Source organism: Sapajus apella, unplaced genomic scaffold, assembly GCF_009761245.1.
Source record: "Sapajus apella isolate SASKATOON/1434 unplaced genomic scaffold, GSC_monkey_1.0 scaffold122, whole genome shotgun sequence".
Lineage (NCBI taxonomy): Eukaryota > Metazoa > Chordata > Mammalia > Primates > Cebidae > Sapajus > Sapajus apella.
Genome location: NW_022437062.1, coordinates 515609 through 522157, shown reverse-complemented (window position 1 = coordinate 522157; position 6549 = coordinate 515609). Strand labels below are relative to the sequence as shown.

The following is a 6549-nucleotide window of genomic DNA, read 5'->3' as shown; positions in this document are numbered from 1 at the left end:
CGCATCCATTCAGCACAGAGGGAGGTATATCCCTTGTAGCAGTACCCACAGCGCCTGTCACAGCAGGCTGTGGCCAGACCCTGGTTGAGTGGCTCCCTCTCAGCCATCTGTTCAGTCACCCAGAAACAGCTCCCAGTGAGTTCCTGCCTCAGCCATGTGGTGTCACATGGAAAGCCAGGGCGTTGCCACTTCCTAATTTGAGACAAGATATGTAAACACATTGAGCGTCAAGCTCCTTATCTTAGAACTTGGCGTGATGATACCTACTTCATGGTGTTTTGAGGATTGCATGGAATCACAGATGGAAAGAGCCTAGCCATACTATGCCTGACATTGGAGACTTTACATAAAAGGGTTTTCAGCTGCTGCCACCCCCACCTTTGAAACCAAGTATTTTCACAATTCCATACACCTGGTCCTGGAAAAAACTCCATTCCCCATTCACTTACTTGAAAAACCTTACTCTTTTTTTTTTTTTTTTTTTTTTTTTTCCAAGAGAGGGTCTCGCTCTGTTGCCCAGGCTGGAGTGCAGTGGTGCAATCTCAGCTCACTGCAGCCTCAACCTCTCAAGTAGCTGGGACTACAGATGTGCACCACCATGCCTGGCTAATTTTGTTTATTTTATGAGACGAGGTCTCGCTGTTGCCCAGGCTGGTCTTGAATTCCTGAACTGAAGCGATCCACTGGCCTCAGCTTCCCAAAGTGCCAGGATTAAGGTGTAAGCCACCATACCTGGCCTGAAAGCCCTTTCTCCTGAGAGAAAACTGTTCTGGAAGTCAACAGCAGAGTCCCTTGCCAGGGCCACTTCTAATCCTGATGAGATTCTGGCCTTTACTCCCCTCCCTCATATTTTGTATAGCATTGTGATTAGAGATTGGATAAAAAGGGAAGACCTTGCCAAATGGTACCCAACTGCTACCCTCTCCGGCTGTCTGCTGACATTGCCCACTTGTGTTGAATCTCATCACTGCCTGTGCCCGCACTCAGCCCCTGCCAGCATCTTCCACATACCTTGCCTGCAGGAGGACAGTGGGAGCAGGGCCACAGGAGAGGGCACGCAAGAGACCTAGAGCATCCCTATCTGACAAGGCCCTGAAACTTCCCTCCCACTGAGGCCCTCAGGACTTGATCTAGTCACCCCCCAGTTTGCTGCCAATACTTTAGGAGCAGGCAGGTGTCCAGATAATGTCTGTTCCTCTGTGCCCACCCTGCCAGGGAAACAGCTTGGGAAAAATCTCGTCAGGTGCCGCTGAGGTAAGGCCAGCTCTGGAGTGTGGGACATACAGGCCTCCAGCGGCAACACCTGCTCATTAATCAAGCCCTTCCTTTCCGGAACCTGCCCTGGCTTGGGATGGTGGGAAGGGAGGAGGGCAGAATCTGTTCCTCCCTTCCTGGCCCTGCGGTGAGAGGCGCTGACTAGTGTGGGCGGGTGGAGACAGGCCCATCAGAAGGCCTGAGTGAGGCACCCTCTGTACATGCAGCAAAGCAGGTGGGGAGTGCAGGGAGGAATCTAAAGATCTAGAAACATTTGGCAGCAAAGGAATTTTACCCACACACTGGAGCCCTAGGCTTTGTTTCTAAAAGTTTTTATTATTCTTTGGGAAAAGTTGGGAAGCACTGGTTTATGAAAATGTTTAACACTTCATTGCTACATGGCCTTTCCAAACACATCCCCAGATGTTTTTTTAAAACCATGCAGTGGGACAAGGTTGATATAAGCAGTTGTTCCAGCTGAATCCAACTCACCAAAATAGTGCAGGTGAGGCAATTTACTTTTGAAGCTGCAAGTACTGTATATGTCCATTAACAGAAACACAGTAAAGTGAAATACTTTAAGAAATTGCCTCGGCCTCCCAAAGTGCTGGGATTACAGGCAAGAATTGAAATTAATATAGAACACCCAGTTCGTGTCTGCTGGAGAACAGTTTGGTGTGTGGGGAAAAAATTCCCCACATCTGGTCACAGAAGTATTCTGTGTTAAGTGTGTGAGATTAAAAAGTTTTTTTTTCTAGGCCGGGCACGGTGGCTCAAGCCTGTAATCCCAGCACTTTGGGAGGCCGAGGCTGGTGGATCACAAGGTCAAGAGATCGAGACCATCCTGGTCAACATGGTGAAACCCCATCTCTACTAAAAATACAAAAACATTAGCTGGGCATGGTGGCGCGTGCCTGTAATCGCAGCTACTCAGGAGGTTGAGGCAGGAGAATTGCCTGAACCCGGGAGGCGGAGGCTGCGGTGAGCCGAGATCGCGCCATCGCACTCTAGCCTGGGTAACAAGAGTGAAACTCCATCTCAAAAAAAAAAAAAAAAAAAAAAGAAATTGCAAGGACACTGGCTTGGCTGATTCCCACTGCTACAAATCCCTGGGAGCCAAAATTCAAAGGCAGAAATGTCTTTGGTGACAGCACCACCACTGCCTTTGACCAAATTATAGATCTGTCACACTCAGGGCTTGCTGCTAGCATGGGCCTGCCATTGGCAGCAAGGGGAACTCCATGGGCCTGTGAGGAGGAACAGCTGAGTTCCTGACTTCCTTTAATTTTCTCGGAGGCTTTGCTGAGTCACCTAATCTCGTGGGGCTGTGGTTTTCTCACCTGTAGAAGGAGGGGTGGGACTGATATCCCTAGAGTCCTTTTCGGCTCTGGGATTCACGCATTCTAAGGAAGGTGGCTAGTGTATAGAACCTCTAAAAATGTTTATTGGTTCCTTCAACAAAGTTTCAATGAGCACCTGCCTTGTGCCAAGTACTAGGGCCCACCACTGGCCCAGAAACCCAAGCATCTGCCGGCCTGCCCCCTGCAGCAGCAGCAACCTTTGCAGGCCAGCAGAGCCCCACTTTCTACAGCCTGTGGAAACAATGGTTCTAAATTTGCAGATCTTCTCATCAAGACAGGAAGTCATGAAACATGATAGAATAGAGGAACTGGTCTCAGTTTGCACAGGCCATCAGTTTCACAAGACAGGAATCAACGATGGCCGATTATCACACTCAGGAATTGAAAACGATTAGAAAAAGAGGCAAAGATGCTATGGCAACCATTGGCTGGTGTTTGGCCTTCAGCACTCATTCCCCTTTGCTTTAGTAACAGCACCCTAACTTTCCTCCCTGCATCATGTGGTAACGGAAGCCCTGTCTCCAGGATAGGATACCCTGCCTGAGAGATAGGCATATGAGCCAGCCAATCAGATTCCTTCCCTGCAGGGATGCTCTGGGTGGACAGCATGGTGGTAGCACCTCTCATCCAGGTGGGGGTGATCTGTGGGACTGGAGTCAGTCCTGGCACTTAGAAGACCCCTTGATGGGCGTAGGTCCTGTCTTGGACTTGATTTTCCAGACTGGCAGTTGGAGAACATGACTGATGCAGATTCAGGGGAGGTGGGTTTTTTTGTTCTCAGTTCCTTTCATGAAATGACTATTATCTCTGCTAGCTACTGTAGCAAAAATCTGGAAAACATGATGTTTCTTGATTTATGAGGTTGCTGTTACTTCAGGAATTTCTGCCTGCTTCTCATAAACTGGCAGAAACTTAGAAATGTTACATTTCTTAAAGAGAGTCATTGTAATTATTATCTAAATGAGATGATAGTGTTTTGAATTTAACTTAATAAACTCTATCTCCTGCCTTAGTGCCTTTACATCTTCACGTTGCCCCTCCCTCTAAGACAACATTTCTGAAACTTTGAAATACATGAGGGAAGAAAAAGTGTTTTCTGTATCTCCACATCGCCTTAAAGTGGAATTTATGGAGAAAAACGTTCAAATATATAAATTTTAAGTCCTCTCTATAGCTCTTGAGTTTCTGTTATTAGGTTTTTGTTTTGTTTTGTTTGAGACTGAGTCTCACTCTGTTGCTCGGGCTGCAGTGGCACAGTTTGCTCACTGCAACCTCTGCCTCCCGAGTTCAGACGATTCTCCCTGCCTCAGCCTCCCAAGTAGCTGAGATTACAGGTGTCCACCACCACGCCAGGCTAATTTTTGTATTTTTAGTAGAGACGGGTTTCACCGTGTTGGCCAGAATGGTCTGGAACTCCTGACCTCAGGTGATCCACCCACCTCGGCCTCCCAAAGTGCTGGGATTACAGGCATGAGCCACTGCGCCCAGCCTATTTATTAGTTTTAAAAACATACATTCCTTTAGTTTTAATTTTGTATTGTTTAAACACATGTTCACTGAAACAATGCAAGAGTGTAAAAAGTCCAAATTGAAAGACCCCTCTCACCATTCCTGTTTCCAAGGATAACCACACTGATAGTTTGTGGTTAAACATACGATATAGAAATAACTTTAAATAAAAAGCTTATATGAGATTATGCCATCTCATATTTTCAAGTTAACATTGTTCAACGTGGTCTTTTCTCTCAACTATCATGGTCATCCTTCCTCATACATACGGATGACCAAACTCATATTTTAAGGCTGTAGATATTTCATTGCATAGGGTTGTACCATCCTGTATTAATCCACCCCCCAATTAATCTGCCTAATTGATATATATTTTGGTGGCTTCCAATTCCAATTTTTGCAGGTACAAACAGTGCTACAGTGAATATTCTTTTTTTTTTTTTTTTGAGATGGAGTTTCACTCTTGTTGCCCAAACTGGAGTGCAATGGCACGATTCCAGCTCACCACAACTTCTGCCTCCCGGGTTCAAGTGATTCTCCTGCCTCAGCCTCCTAAGTAACTGGGATTACAGGCATGTGCCACTAAGCCTGACTAATTTTGTATTTTTAGTATAGATGGGGTTTCTCCATGTTGGTCAGTTGGTCTCGAACTCCCAACCTCAGGTGATCTGCCTGCTTCAGCCTCCCAAAGTTCTGGGATTACAGGTGTGAGCCACCATGCCCAGCCAAGTAAATATTCTTATACGAATATCTTCAGGCTGATATGCAACTATTTCTTAACTTGGATTCCTAGAAGTACATTTGCTGGATCAAGTACGTACACATTTTGAAATATTGGTCAAGACTATAAAACTGCCCTCCCAAGAAGACTGTACCAACTCACTCTCCCACCTGCCATATGTTTTCCCCCTGCGTGATGACAGGGAGTGGCATATCCCTTTTGTTTTAGTTTGCATTTCCTGGATTATTTGTTAGTGAGAGAGAGCAGAAGTGGATTATTTATAACTAAGTTTACACACAGAATTACCTGGAGATACAAAAAGAAAAATACCGAGTTCTTCTCTAAAAGAAACTGATAACCTAGTTAAAGGGAAAATGTTTCATGTCTACCACAAATTGAAGTTCTTATATTTAGTGCCAGGACATCTAACACTGCGTTCAATCAAGATGTCAATGCCTGCAGCTTGAGACCTTTGCACAGAAGGTGTCTGGGGTCATGGTTTGTGAAGATTAACCTGCCACCAGTGGGTGGGTGGATAAAAACTAATATTTATTGGGATCAAAATGAGCAGAAGCTTTATTCATTTAATTCCCACAGCCCTGTGAGGCAGGTGAAATCATCCCCATTTTATGGATGAGGAAACTGAGGTTCAATTGGTTCAATAGCATGCAGAAGGTCACTCAAACTGATGAACAGTGCAGCTGAGATGCGAACTCAAGACTGGGTTTTTAACCAAATACCACAGGGCTTCACTACAGAAGAAAGAAAGAGTTTTCAAAAATAAAATGTAGAGTTGAGTGCCACCTTGGATATGAGGGACTGGGGAAGAGTCAAGAACTCCCAGGCTTCCCTCTGGCTGTCAGTAGCAGTAGGTCCTGGCAGTGGGAGCTGGGCCATCGGAGGTGGTGCCTGAAGTGGGGTAGGCACAAAATGGATTCTGGGGCGAGCCACAGAAAAAAAGAGATTTTGACGGGAGTGGTGGCTGAGTGTGGGGAGATATGAGCAGGGGACCAGGCCTGGAGCCTGGGCAGCCCACGATTGGACACTAGGAGAAGAAAAGGAGCCAGTGGAGGAGACACTGAGGTTAGGGGTGGGGATGGCACTGGGAAGGCTGGGCTCCACCTGGCACTCTGGGGAGCTGCTGGCAGGGGGTCACACAGAGAGCTCAAGCTGCCTTACCAGCAAATGCCTCTTTCTGACCAGGGGCCGTGAAATAAAGGGACGCGGATGAGTAACTGGTTTCTGGTCCCTGCCAACCCAGGAAGCCAGCGCCCACCCTGCTTCACATTCCCTGCGTGCTACGCTCAGCCTTCCAAGCAAAACCAGCTGAGACCAGCACCTGCCAGGTCTGAATCCGCAGCTCCAAGTTCTGGGGGTAGGGGTGGGGGTCAGCCAAGGAAGTCTGACTTCTCGGGGTCAAAAGTAGGGAGAACAGCAGGGAGGCTCACCCTGAGCCCGGCAGGCAGCCCTTCCTTCTCCTCCCTTTCAGCAAAGAAAGGCAGAAAAAAACGTGTTTTTATAAATAGCTCCAGCCCCAGCTGATTTGTAAATTCAGTGGGTTTTTTTGTGTCAATGACATCACCTTCCTCCCCATGGCAACCCCAGACGATATCAAAATTGCCAAGCAACGTTGGAGCAGCTCGGCACCCCAAACGAGCAGGTCGATGCCTGAGGATTTAATGGAGAAATCCCAAAGTGAGCCGG

At 47.0% G+C, this 6549-nt stretch overlaps 1 protein-coding gene across 2 annotated transcripts in view; it reads left to right on the top strand.

Moving 5' to 3' along the window:
• Positions 1 to 5985: 5985 nt before the first annotated feature.
• The window catches only part of PAK6 (p21 (RAC1) activated kinase 6), a 37881-nt gene continuing 37317 nt past the window's right edge, over positions 5986 to 6549 (top strand). Inside the window, exon 1 of one of the 2 annotated variants that reach the window (XM_032261169.1) lies at positions 5986 to 6540. The gene's annotated coding sequence lies outside the window, so the exon portion shown is untranslated. The remainder of the gene's footprint in view (positions 6541 to 6549) is intronic. The other variant, XM_032261174.1, reaches the window with a different exon arrangement.